The sequence below is a fragment of the Solanum pennellii genome, chromosome 1, assembly GCF_001406875.1.
Source record: "Solanum pennellii chromosome 1, SPENNV200".
NCBI classification, from domain to species: domain Eukaryota; kingdom Viridiplantae; phylum Streptophyta; class Magnoliopsida; order Solanales; family Solanaceae; genus Solanum; species Solanum pennellii.
The window spans coordinates 86,132,382-86,146,773 of NC_028637.1; the positions used below are offsets into that span (position 1 = coordinate 86,132,382).

Sequence of the window (14,392 nt, forward strand, 5' to 3'; positions counted from 1 at the left end):
ATTTTTTTCTAAAAAATAATCCCATATGAGTAAATTTAATTCTCGTCAAACATATTTTTTTTAACTTTTTTTTGTTTCAATGACTAATTTATAATTATTATTTTGATAATCAAATTTATTTATGTTTCACCAATATTCTTGTAAAACTTATTGTAGATGACCAAATTTTTTCTTCGAATACGAAATTAAATTACAATACACACAAAAAAAATAGTTTAATTTTTTTCTTTAAACTAAGGAATGAAAGAAAAAAAATAAGAATAAGAAACTCAAATCATTATAATAAAAGAAGTCAAAAAATAATTTATGTATGAAAAAAATTAAAATATACATTGAACTTTGATAGAAGAATCATATATACCACTAAATAATTTTTTTAAAAAAAAATTAGAAGTAAAAAATATAAATTTAAAACTAATTTTTTAACTTCCGTTAAATGAAGGGTATATGTGAGCCATTTTGTAACGGCAGGGGTATATATGAGCCGTTTGTATAACGGTAAGGGCATATATGAGTCACTTTCATAACAAGGGGTATATCAACTCTAAATGACAAAGTTGAGGAGTATATCAGACCCTTTTCCCAAATATGTATGATTCATAAATGGGAATATAGAAAATATCATTTAAGTTATGTCTTTAATAATTTTCTCAAAACGTATATTAATTTACAGATTCAGTTAATATGAAATAAAGAAGTCTACTTTTATTTTATTTTCTTAAAATAATTTATCAAGGAAAAAAAAATATAAGGCAAAACAAATCGCACCAAAGTTTACCAATCTAATACCTTGGAGGATTAAAAGGCAAAAGAAGTTGAAAGATAGAAATAGGTTCTATTCTTCTCCCTTTCATACACCCTTGTTCACCTTTGGCGATCTTCTCTTCTCTCTGATTTGCATCTGTGCTAGAAGGAGGAATTCTCCAAGAAAGATCGACATTTCTATGCAGAGAAATAACTCCAGCTAAAGGTACGCCAGTTTTGTTATTTCACATCGTTGTTGCTTTTATTGTTTAGTAGTAGAATCATGTAGCTAGAGCTAGAGTTAAGGTGGTATTTGACGAATCGAAGTTTGAAAATTTGATGGAGATAATTCCCTCTGTACTGATCTATTTGGTGTTTTTTCACATATCTATAGACATTTTAACCAGTAGTTGAAGCTAATTAGACTGGAATTTCTTGAAACTTAAAAATTCAAATTATACAGGAAGTGATATAATTCAAAATTTTTACCATATCAAAACGGGAAGTGATTAAATTTCAAAATGTTAGTCAAAGTTTATTTTGTTGAACTATCGAAAAGAGATATGTCAAATCATTTTTGCGGATAATTCGATAATGGGATATGATATTTAGATAAGACTCTGTTGGGGAAAGATCCTTTTGATGGTCCATTTCTCGCCTGTTCTAAGTTGTTATCATGATTAAGAAAAAAAGTTAGCTTTGTTGAGATTTTTAGTTTAATCGTCTCAGATCACCAAACTGATCCAGAATTGCTTACTCACATTTTGAAGCTAAATAGATGTTGTTTTATATCTTTGTTTTCCCTTGTAATTGAAATTTGTTTGGTTGAGAAAGTCTACACATGAATTTCTTTGGTGATCTCTGTAAGTACTCACTTCAATATTGCTCTTCTAGCTCTCCGTAGAAGCATTGTAAATAGTTCACATGATCCTTTTCTGAAGTTAGTAATCTGTAACCTCTTTTAACTTTTGGAACTTTTCTGCTAGTTAGTTTGGTTTGATATCTTGGTTTATAATATGAACTTGAGCACCGTATTTAACTTTCAGTCACACAACTAATGACCATATCAGTTGGTATTTTGCATTATGCAGTTCTTTCCAAGCACCTTGTATTAACGGGTATGCTTTCAATCCTTGGTTTTGATGCACTTGAGCTGAGGGTCTTTTCGAAACAGTCTTTCTACTTCCACAAGATAGTGATAAGGTCTTAGGTCGCAGGTTCTAACCCCACACCATGCAAAGCGAAGCCCGGTATTTAAGTGGAGAAGGGTAGATGGACGGACCCATTATCCACCGAGTGTAGAAGGTTGTGATTGGTCCAAAGGGTAGGTCACAGATGGATTTCTCGATTATAAAAAAAAAGATAGTGATAAGGTTTGCGTACACTCCACCTTCCCCAGTCTCCACTTAGTGAAATTTCACTATGATGTTGTTGTATTATGTGCCTCTCATGGAGGGTCTAGACAAAATAATATCTAGCATTTGTAGTCTTGGATAATGTTCTTCCTCTAAGTAACCAAGTATTGCTCTTTTTTCCTGCAGCCAAGCAACAAACATCTACGAGGTGGTTTTCTCTTGATAAATCAAGGGACCAGTGATGACTTCTCAGGAAAAAAGTGAAAGTAGTCAACAATCAGCTGAAGCAGAAAAGCAGTTGGGAAGCTTCCCATATACTAATTGGACAGACAAGATACAAGAACAGTACCAGAATATCAAAGAGAATGCAGAAACTTACCCCTATGTTTGGGGTTCTTATATAGTTGTGTATGGAGGACTTGTGCTTTGGTTTACTTATAGATGGTGAAAGCTCCGTAAAACTGAGAATCGAGTTCGATTCCTTCAAGAAAGACTCTGGAAACTTGTTGAAGCTGAAGAGTCAGTAAGTTCCTCATCTGCTGCCACCAGTAAGGCGCCTCCATCTTCTGATATATCTACCAAGTAGATAGTTGCTTCTACCAATGCAAGTGACTACCTTTTTCTTTTGTGCTCATATACTGAATTGAAGTTGTCAACTATAAAGATATCACTCCTTGTGAGATCGATCGTAAAGGCAAAGTTGGGTAAGAGTTAGAAGGCATATAGGAAAACAGTATCACTTACTAAAAGTTGATGTACATTACTTGGCCTTTTAAATGAAATATTGGTGTCTAGTGTCTACTCCTGTCTTCAACTTTACATCATTGATTTAAAAAAGAATGTGTTACTTGCTTTTCAGAGATAATGTAGAAAGTACTTTCTACAACATGAGTAAGATTATATATCTTGAAATTTTGATGTATTTTAAATTTTTTATTTAAGATGATTATTATCAATCCCTTGAATCAGCAGTCTTTTGATTTGTTGATTGCATAAAAATCAAACTAACAACCAAGCGATCAGACTATTAGTCCTAGCAAGTCATAAATAATTACCTGGAAGGTCATTACATTCACTACGAGAATAGGTCTAATCTTATTTTCTGTCATGGAAATTTTTTTTGGAGGGAGAAACAAATTAAGTTTAAAAATGGTCTCAAGTAGTAATTTTTAGTGGCAAATTATTTTATGGCCAGCAAATGGATTTTCTTTATTGGCTAAAAAATTATTAGTGAAGACTTTCTTGTTGTTATTAAATAATTAGTGTTAAAGGTGTTTTGTTTTTTAAAAGCAGTGCACCTAAGATAAGCTATCCCAAGTTGCTTCTGCTAAATCTCTAAACTCAATAATAAGGGCATTGAGACTCCCTATGCCTTTATCTTAAAACTCCTCTAAGGTTCACAATCTTATACTCCAAATTGAGTGGATGATCTCCAACACATGTTTCTCCATCAAAACTGAAGCTTGAACCTCATCGATCTTGATAACTTTTCTGAAATTAATATTGTTATCAACAAAGGCGACATATCATCAATGCTTTGGTATTATAATGACTTTTTGGGTCATTAAGGGAGAGCTTATTGTAAAAGAATGTGGGTGAGAAAGCTCCTGGATTAGGGAGTTAGAAATATCATGTTAGGGTAGACTGGAAAAAATTTAAGCTAGGCATTATATTAGACGCCTAAGTAAAATTGATTTTCCTTTTAGTCAAGACGTCAAGGAGTCCATATGAGTTTTCATAAGTGATTTTGGGTGAATAGAAATATCGACATTGAACTTGTTGTGAAGGATTTGGTTTGGAACATCAAGGTTCATATTTGTATTGTGAAATGGGCAATTTTGAAGGATTTTCGAGGTTCCATCCTGTGCAACCGCACAGCGGAGGCACGCCGCTACAGAAACCAAATTAATTTTCCCTACGGGCCACTAGTGGGGTTAGTCGCAGTTATTGTAGAAAATTTCTCAAAACTTCCCATTATTTTGCAAGTGCATTTTGGGGAAGAGTAAGGGCGACCCTGAACAAATTTCATCAGTTTTCCATTGGAATCTTTCACCCAAGTAAGTGATTCGTTCCCCTAACTTGGTACTTTGACTCCTAGGCCTTAGAGGTGTAGTCTTAGGGCAGAATCATCTTGAGGTGAGAAAAATCTAAATTGATAAATATTTTTAGGTGTAAGACATTTGGTTGTTGTAGAGATGTTCTTGATTTATTTACCATAATTCACTAGTGTAATCATGAGATTGATAGTTCTAGGTGAACAAATTGTGTGAAAACCTTGGATTGGGTGGGAAAATCATGAGGTTGGTCAAGGATCTGAGATTAAGTTATAATGACAGAAAATGTGAATTGTGATTTATTCTGTACTGATGTTATTATTTTAGACCAAGAACAAGTTAAAGCTTCACAACGGAGACAAAAGTTCATGTTTCAATTTTTCAGTAGTTGCTTAGTGGATAAGGCTAAACATAGTAGTTAGATTTGTCTTTTAACGTATAATATCTTGTAAATTATCAAAGAGATTGCATATATAGGCCTTTGGGCACGAATTATGGGTGAATAAATGTGTGTTTATGGTTAGTACAGTAAGGTATTTGATTGTTGATTTTGACCTTATGGCTATTATTGGGTGTTATCATAGGGGTGTTAATATATGGATAATCGGGTTCCATGCTTTTTAAGTTATTTAATATGTGCGTGTTAACTATTTTTACAGTAAAACTTGCACAATGCATGTTGGAGAAAAACATAAAGTTTCAATGTGGAATAATAACTTATTGACAATTCTCATGCAATGAAAGTGTTGTTGACTTATATTTATAAGTGTGTTTGTATTTCATCGTGACTATGATTGTATGACTATTAATTGGCTCGGATATCATACCCAGTAGAGAATATATTTTGGTTGGCTCGAGTATCACGTTTGATACATAATAACTTTGGTTGGCTCGAGTACCACGTCCGGTACATGATACATATTCGATTGGCACACGATACATATTCGATTAGTTTGGGTACCACACCTAGTACATGATATCTATAAAGTTGACTCAGATACTACGACGGTACAAATTACTAATGGTTGGCTCTGGTACCACACGTGGTACATCTTATTGTTTTTATGTGGGTTTCATAAGTAAATCAGATTTACTTTTTCATAGTGTGATTGTTACATGTTCCATGAGTGACCAAAAAATTTATATATAAATGTTGAGATGGTTCTTGTGTAGATGGAGATTATATGTTAAATGCAATGGATGATGTCTAAGTGATTCTTGGTAGTTAGGTTGCTTAAAATGTGTGAAGAATTAGGTATACGTGATTGTTATAATTTTGACATGTTTTAGGTGGTTGTTAAGTTATCTTATTGACTAGAGTTTTGTTTATTCAGTAGCTTGCACTGTATTGTCAGTCTAGGTAGTTTGGGACATATGATTAGGTGATTTGAGTGAAGATAGTTTAGTAAGAATTTTACATTTGGTTTACTAATTAGCGAAGGACCAGATTTTTGCCATGAGATCTTGAAGAAAGTACTAGACCGATTAACAAAGTTGCTACTAAACTAGAATTCATGAATGTAAATAGTAAAGGGATTCTGATATTGATAGAATGAGTGGTCCGGATTAGGTTATGATATAATATGGGTGTGGAATGACATAGCTGGTGGAGTTGGAAGCAGAATGAGGTGGGGTGACATGAGATAGAATGTATGAGTTTCAAGGTAATACTGCCGGTAGTAAGACTGGTGACTAAGTAGATTGGGGTCCTAATTATATCTCTAAGTTTCATGTTTCCTTGATTATTTACATGATGTTATGTGATGGATTCAGATCAACCGATGATGTCTACAAGTACGTGTTGTTTGCACTAATACTACTCTTGCTTGCCACTTAACATAGTCTAGTTGTAGGGAATCAATAATGTTTCGTACGTGAAGATGATGATGATCTCCAACAGTTTCTACTCATATTTCTTTGGGGGAAAAACATAGGTTCTTCCTTGAACTTGTATCGAAAAGTTAGTTGCATGTTTAAACTATCATGACAACCTATTATACACTTCTACTATTTAAAAGTGAATTTATTTACCCCTTAAAATTGACATGACAAAATAATAATAATTTTAAAAAATCATGCACGTCATATAATTATTAAAGTAAAAAAAATCAAAATATTTCTTACACCCTATTCTCCTCATCTTCTTCACACCCCATTAAGCTTAAAATAAACCAATAACAAGAAGCAACCAAGAAACAAATTACTCCAAATAGGAGTAAAATTTTGAGAGGTTTCAATTGTTGAAGCTTCAACGGATATTTTTGAGTGAATTGAGTGATCGATTGAAAATAAAAAGAAAATTATTCTTCTATTATCTCGACTTATTTAGAAACCTTCGAAAAGAACGTGGAAAAAGAACAAATATTGTATGCCCAGATATGAGAAATATTTACAATTACATGCTGCAACAAATAACAATGCAAGCTCATTTTCCATGACCAATCAATGGAAGAAACTGAAGCAACCTTCTTCTAGGTACATTTTGGAACGGAAGAATTTTTCAACTCCACGACTAAACTCCAGATTATGGGCAATTTTCTTGGTGGCCATTGCTAAAAGTTTCTTATTTACAATTTTGCTATGAAGTAGACATAATTATTAGAGAACTTTAATAATTGATTAGGAATTAATTAATGTAAAATATAAATGATAAATAAAACTTAAGTAATAAAGAAAAAAAAGTAAATAAGATATTAAAAAATTACAATTTTTGACATGGCGCTAACGTAGTATTGATGTGGCAGTGAGTGTAATACACCATATACTCTGAGAGTGATTTTGTACATATCGGGGTGATATTAACTTCACTTTTAAGTAGTAAAGGTGTGTAAATAGATCGTTATGATAGTTGAAGCGTATAATTGACTTTTCGATGTAAATTTAGAAAAAAAACCATGCCTTTTTCCAATTTCCTTATGATGAGAGTTGTGTCTTAATTATTTTATAAATTGTACTCTTAAAAGAGCTTCTACCGATTTATACTAGTTCCTTGGGAAGGACTTTGTGTTTCTTTACAAAGAATTGTGTTTAAAGATTTAGTTAAGAATATGCCTATATTTTAATAGGGTGATTAGTTTCTAATTGCTTGTTTCCGCATTGATATTTATCAATTTGACCTAGGGGTTACTCAAATTAGTGTGCTTAGGTGGACATCCATGTGATGTTATAATTTACACACTGAAGAGAAAATGACATAAATAGTCTCTTAACTATAGGAGTATAGGTCTGAAATGGTCCCTTAGCTATACTTCTGTCAGATTTAGTCTTTCAACAATTCAAAAATTTATCAGATTTCGTCCTTAACTATATTTTATTGATTTTAGTCCGTTAATTATATATTTATCAATTTTAGTCCTTTAAACATTTAAAACTTATCCGTTTGATCTCTGTCCATTTTTATACAAAACTTAGGTTTATATTAATGAAATTTATGTCTTTAGAAATTAAATCTTTTAGCTTTTTTTTTCCAGTTGTTTCTCTCTCCCTATTACTTTTATTTCAAAATACTCTTATGCAAAGCACTTTAACCTCAACAATTTGAAATAATATTCACGAGAAAAAAATATAAGTCATAATTTTATTCAATGATGAACTAAATGAAGCATATTATTGCTACTAATGACTTCAATATGCGAAACTTTACTGTACAAAAAAAAATCACCCATTGAACTCAAAATTTATACTCCAACAACTTAATTGAAAGAATTTGTTTAATTTTTTAAAAGTTGAAATTTATAAAATAATAGATTTACAATTTTTTTTAAAAAATAAACTGATTTTATTATTCTATTCATTTTATTTTATATAAAAAAGATTGAGGAATAAATCTCTTATTTTTCTTTTGTATGAAAAATAAAATTAAAAAATTTGTCTTGATTATGAACCGTTAACCGCCAAAGATGAGAATATAATTATTCAAGTCATTAGCAACAATTGTATGCTTTATTTATCCCCCATTGAATAAAATTAGGACTTATATTTTCTTTCCTCGTTAATTTTATTTTTAATCGTTGAAGTTATTTTTCTTTCATATGAGAAATTTGAAGAAAAAGTTGTGGGGATAGAGAACCAACTTAAAAAATGGGTTCATGATTTAATTTCATAAAGAATTATGTTAATATAAACTTAAGCAATTTGTATAAAAAAATGACAAAGATCAAACCTGATAAATTTTTGAATACTTAAAGAACTAAAATCAATAAGTGTATAGTTAAGAGATCAAAACTGATAAAATTTTTGGATACTTAAAAGACTAAAATCGATAAGTTTATAGTTAAGAAACCAAAACTGATAAATTTTTTAATAATTAGGACTAAATCCGACAAAAAAAATATAGTTAAAGGACGATTTTAGACCTACTCCTATAATTAAGAAACTATTTATGACATTTCTCACACATTGAATATTGCATATTACTCCACTAAAAGAAATTGTGAAAGTGATCCAATAGTTAAACGCGATTCACGAAATCTAAACAAATATATGTGTGATTTACAAAAATAATCTTAAAAGTATATAAATTTAAACTTTTGACCTTACTAGTCACATAAACAAAACTTCAAATCATATATATTTATATAAAAGAGAACCTTTTGTCAGCCTATGTGGCGCAATCATAAACCATGATTCTCTTTTAACTTATTTATTTTCAAATTAATCTTTTCTTTCATGAAAAATTGTGATTTTTAGAAAAAGTTGTGACTTTTAATAAAAAATTGTGACTACGAAGAGTTGAAACTTTAATGAAGAGTTGCGACTTTTATGAAAAGTTGCAACTTTTATAAAAAAATTATGACATTTATGAAAGATTTTGACTTGTCCAAAGTGTTGTGACCTTTTCGATAAGGTACAATAAACATTTATTCACACTACCCTTTGTCGTCTATAAATAGAGGTTTTTTCTCTCATTTTAACACAACGAAAATTTTGAACTTTTTCTTCTTCTGCATGAATAAATATTTGTGCACTTTGCTTTTGTTTAATGGCTCATCGACACCATTGTTATTGTATCAACACACTGGCGAATAGAATTTTTCTGTCCTGAGAGGATATCAACACACTGGCGAATAAAAATTTTCTATCCTGAGAGGATCTATTCCTTTAAACCTCGAGTACTAGAATAAAATAATTTCCTTAAGGGGACAACGTGCATTCAGTGGGCTCGACTTATTCCTTTATATTTCATTTTATTATTAAAGATCCTGGTATGTGTTTTTACAGTCACTAATTTATGCTTATTTTAGAAATTTTTGTTTTTGAGTATATGTTTGAGACTTTGTTGTTTATGTTTATGCTTTTGATCATCATGTTGAAGATATGTTAATCAAGAGTTTAATGTAATCATTAGACTATTGGTGTCATGTAGATAAGAATTCCTAAACTTTTATAATAAATGACTTTGATCTTTATAAAGCTTTCCGTGGCTAAAAGATCCATGGGATGTCCAAGAATGGACTTTGAGTGTTCAAAAGCTAGGTGGTTCCACAGTACCTTGTAGTTTTATTTATTTAACTTTCTATCTTGTCAAGACATTCAATCGATTAGTAACTTTCAAATAATAAAGGAATGTAGTGGAATGGTAAGTATTGTACTCAACCTTGATCAAACGTTTGGGGTTCAAATGTTGGATTGGAGTTGATGAATTACCCCTCAAAGTAGGATGAAACTATATTAATCAAATATTAAAGAAATAATTATCTCCTTATAAACTCTAGATTAAAAGTCCCAAAAGATAAAATTTTAACCATATCGATCAAAACGTAAACAACAAAATGTCTTTTTTTAATAAAGTAGTGTCATCGACTGCGTATGATTTTAAATAAGGGACTTTCCAAGACATCATTTAATCCAATTTATTTGAACGACATACGTTATTTCATTGAAATCCAAGAGATGTTTTTATATTTAAATAAACTTATCAAGTACACAACTAATATAAGATGTATAATATTTAGATTTTGTATGTAGAGGCCATGAATAGGAGAAAACTCCCGCAATTGATGAATAAAATGTTTGTGCAACTTTTTGAAAATACAAATATAGACAATGAAACAATTACATATCTTTTTTGAAAGACTTTGGTGATGAACAATAAAGAATTAATAACAAAATCCATAAACACTTAGAATCAAATCTTTTCCATTTTAAGATTAAAAAACATTTCATATCTTCTTTGGATAAAATATTCTTGAAAATCTATCATAGGGCTTTACCCTCTCGAAAATAGTTATATTATCAAATGTTCAGAAGTATTGACGTAGTGCACCATCCCGCAAAGCGCAGGTAATTTACCTAGTTATATATATAAAAGAAAAACTTATGTCCGCTACGTGACGTCACCACAAATCAGAATTCCCATAATTTATTTATTTTCAAAACTAGCCTTCTCCTTTCATAAAAATTGTAAATATGAAAAGTTGCGAATTTTATATTAAAAGTTACAACTTTTATGAAAATGTTGCGACTTTAATGAAAAATTGTGACTTTTATGAAAGATTGTGAGCTTCTCAAAGGATTGTAACTTTTCAAAAGATTTGTGACCTTTCGGATAAGGCACACTAAGTATTTTATTCACACTATCCTTTGTTGTCTATAAATAGAGCTTATTCCTGCCACTATTATCTGTAGGTCTTTTGTAACGACCCGCTAGGTCGTTTTGAGAACTAGGACTAGTTCGACTCCTTTTGAAAATTTAAAGGGGTATTTTTAAACTATTCGAAGACTAAGAGTATTTAGTTGATAAAAATTTTAGTGAAGAATTAATATAGTTAATAGTTAGTGGGTCATACCCATAATTTATTTAATATCTTTATACTTGACCTATATATTGATTTAAGTTAGTGGGATTAGTTTCTTTGTTATACTTAATTAACATTAGCAAGGCAGAAAATAAAAAAAAGGGTTAGAAACTACCTAAGTGGCGATAATCAACCTACGGACAAGAAGACTTCATTCAGGTAAAGGTTTTCAACTTTAGTTCTTTGTAATTGACATACCACCTTGCTGCAAACCCTCAAACTCGTCCCTCTTGCGCTCCCTCTCACTGCGTGGAACAAATTTTGATAGAAATACCTGAGTAAACTGAGTCCAGGACAGTGGAGGAGATCCCGTTGGCCTACTACTAGTATAATCCCTCCACCACTGCTTGGCGGAGCCAGTCATCTGAAACGCTGTGTAGTCAACTCCATGAGACTCTACTAATCCGAGATTATGCAACCTCTCATGACAACTAACTATAAATTCATATACATTTTCAGTTAAGTCACCAGTATAAGTAGGAGGATTCATTAGTCTGAACCTCCCAAACATCTTTGGCTCATCAATGGTCATAGAAGGTCTGTTCGCCAAATGTGATGCAATATCTGGAAACTCCATACTATCCAAACGAGGAGCTACAGCAACAGCTGGCTGAGTCCTGGGAGTCTGAGAATCTAGAGCAACTATCGGATCTGGAGTCTGACCTCCGACACGGGTCTGTGAGCCATCAGAAGTGACAGGCAAAGCTCCTGCCTGAGCCATCCCCTCTAGGAGTCCTAACATACGAGCCAAGGTATCTTGAAGCACTGGGGTGACAATAGTATTGGGTGGAGCCTGAGCCGGCTCATCCCCATCGACACGATCTTGCACATCCCCATGAATATCCTCTGCATCAGGAGGTACGATCCTATCACGACCCTGGGTAACTATGGGTACTTGACCTTCCACAGGTGTTGCAATACGGCCTCTACCCCGACCTTGAGCTCGTCTCCTGCCTCTACCTCGGATAGTGTTCCCAGAAGCAGGCGCAGGAATGGGATTCTGACCACCACTTGCCGGTGTACGAGTTCTCGCCATCTGAGAAGATGAGATATCAAGATTAGAATTTCAACAAGGTCAAGTGTGCACGATAGTGAATGAAAGAACAGAATATTTCCTATATGTCCTATAGCCTCTCGAAGATAGGTATGGACGTCTTCATACCGATCCGCAAGACTTTACCAGACATTGCTCTTGTACTCGTGAGACCGATGAACCTAGGGCTCTGATACCAAATTGTCACAACAAAAAATCACGAGTCGTGATGGCACCTATGTTCCCAACCAATAGGTAAGCCAACCAACATATTTTAACAAACTTGACTAACTAATGAGCGAAAAGACAACAATAAGTCAAATCTCCAATACTGAGTTCCTTATAAGTTCGAATGCGGAAAACTGAAAAAAAATACCACCCAAGAATTGGTGTCATAAGTACAAGAGCTTCTAAACTACGATGCAAGTCTGAAACTAAATGACAAATCTAACATAAGGGATATCCTGTCTGAATACTAATAACAATATAAATAAAAGATAGAGGGAGGTGTGGGCCACGGAACAGCCAAGCAGCTCACCACAACTCCAAGAACTTCAAGCTCGGACTCAATTTGCTCCACGAGATGTGCTCCTACTCGGAATCGAATTTGCACCACAAAGAGTGCAACAAGTGTAGTATGAGTACGAAACCACGTGTACCCAGTATGTCTCATTGACCGACAACGAAGAAGTAGTGACGGGAGTTTATATATAGAAAAAATAAATTCTTAAATTACATAAGTGTATATATATATTACACTCACTATTTAAATTTCATCAATAAAGGTAATCAAACATCAAGTACTTTCCAAACACCAAACAAAACACATAATCATAAAAATGAATGATGTGATGAAATGCAATGCAATATGACATCATGTAATGAATTGTCTCAGAATACCCAGTACTCACTCAACCGTATATACATGATACTCCTCGGAAATACATCAAGAGCTCATGACCCATGGGGGACTCGCGAGGTCCATATACCGACACAGACGATCTCCACGTGTCTGTGCGGATGATCTCAACGCACTATCATAATATCAAACAATTTTCACACGGATAGTCTCCACGTGCCCAAATTACAATCTTAACATCTCACCATCCCCAACACGGACGATCTCCACGTGCCCAACTTATACTCAATCTCATGTCAATGCATGTACACAATATTATTTCAATAAAGGGGATGATGATGCACCTGAATCAGTCAAATATCGACATACTACATAACCACCTCGATTATCACAAATATACGGGTGTAATAAAGAAAACACAATCACACAAGGATTTCAAGTCAATAATATATCACCTAATGCCCATATGCTTTGGCATTCTCAAATTACAATCCACTTCTATAGTGGTAATTTTCCTTTTTATAACACTGGTACTCGTACCAATGCCCGTCACACCATTGATACGAGACCCCCATCTTTCGCCCTTACCCCTTGTCTATTTCATTTTTTTTCTTTAATTAGGAAAACGTTCTTCAACAAGTCTAAAAAGTCTTAACATACCTCAAGTGCCGAGCTCGTGTCACGAATCCTCAAGATAGTTCCTTTCCTTTTTGCAAAGTTTCAGAATGTTCACGATCTACCAATGATGCAATATTCGTAAGTAAGCGAGTTTGTAGACATTCAAATTATTATATGTCTATCATAGACCCTAAAACTCACTCATATTTCTAACCAAACTTCAAATATTGATATAGTTTAACGCCAAAATTATCATACTTGTCGAATTTCAAGCCTAGAGTTAAACCTCAACTCATCTAAATATCATGAATTTAATGATATTCATTAACACGATACCACCAAAATTGATTAGCTATACCCATATATATATTAAACTTCAAGGAGTAACTTTTATATGAAAAATTAAAATAAAATAAAATGACCAGGGAACTACAAAGATTTCCACTTATGTGCAGACATATATGGTTGCCAATGATTTTTTTTTTTCATTTTTTGTAAGTGATTATGCCTAATCATTATTCAATGATTAGGCTTGGTATAATTAATATAAATAATTCCCTCTTCCTATTATAGTTCAAGTGATCACCTTTCCAGTTTCTGTAAAAATTAAAAAATTTGCACGTCCTTAAATGCTTATCCCTAGAAAACGATCAATATAATTAGTTAGTTACTCCATTAACCTTCTTCCCATATAATCTAATAGTACTCAATACAATACAAAACGATAGGATACAATATTCCTACATTATATTTTCTAATTCAATAACTAATAATTAAATTGGTAATTTTCGAGACAAAAAAAATAATATCTAACTCGAGCCACTGGTTGCAAAACCAGAAGCGTCGCATGAGTATTAAAAAGGTAAATTTTTCCCTTTACTTCACTTTTCATCCATCCTATTTATTCATTCCTAATAACTAACTAAAAAATT

The 14,392-nt window shown here is 32.5% G+C and overlaps 1 long non-coding RNA gene across 1 annotated transcript; it reads left to right on the top strand.

Moving 5' to 3' along the window:
• Positions 1–778: 778 nt before the first annotated feature.
• LOC107015161 lies at positions 779–3,009 on the top strand. The gene is made up of 2 exons (XR_001456302.2): positions 779–970; positions 2,286–3,009. It is a non-coding gene; the product is annotated as an uncharacterized LOC107015161 (long non-coding RNA).
• Positions 3,010–14,392: the final 11,383 nt, after the last annotated feature.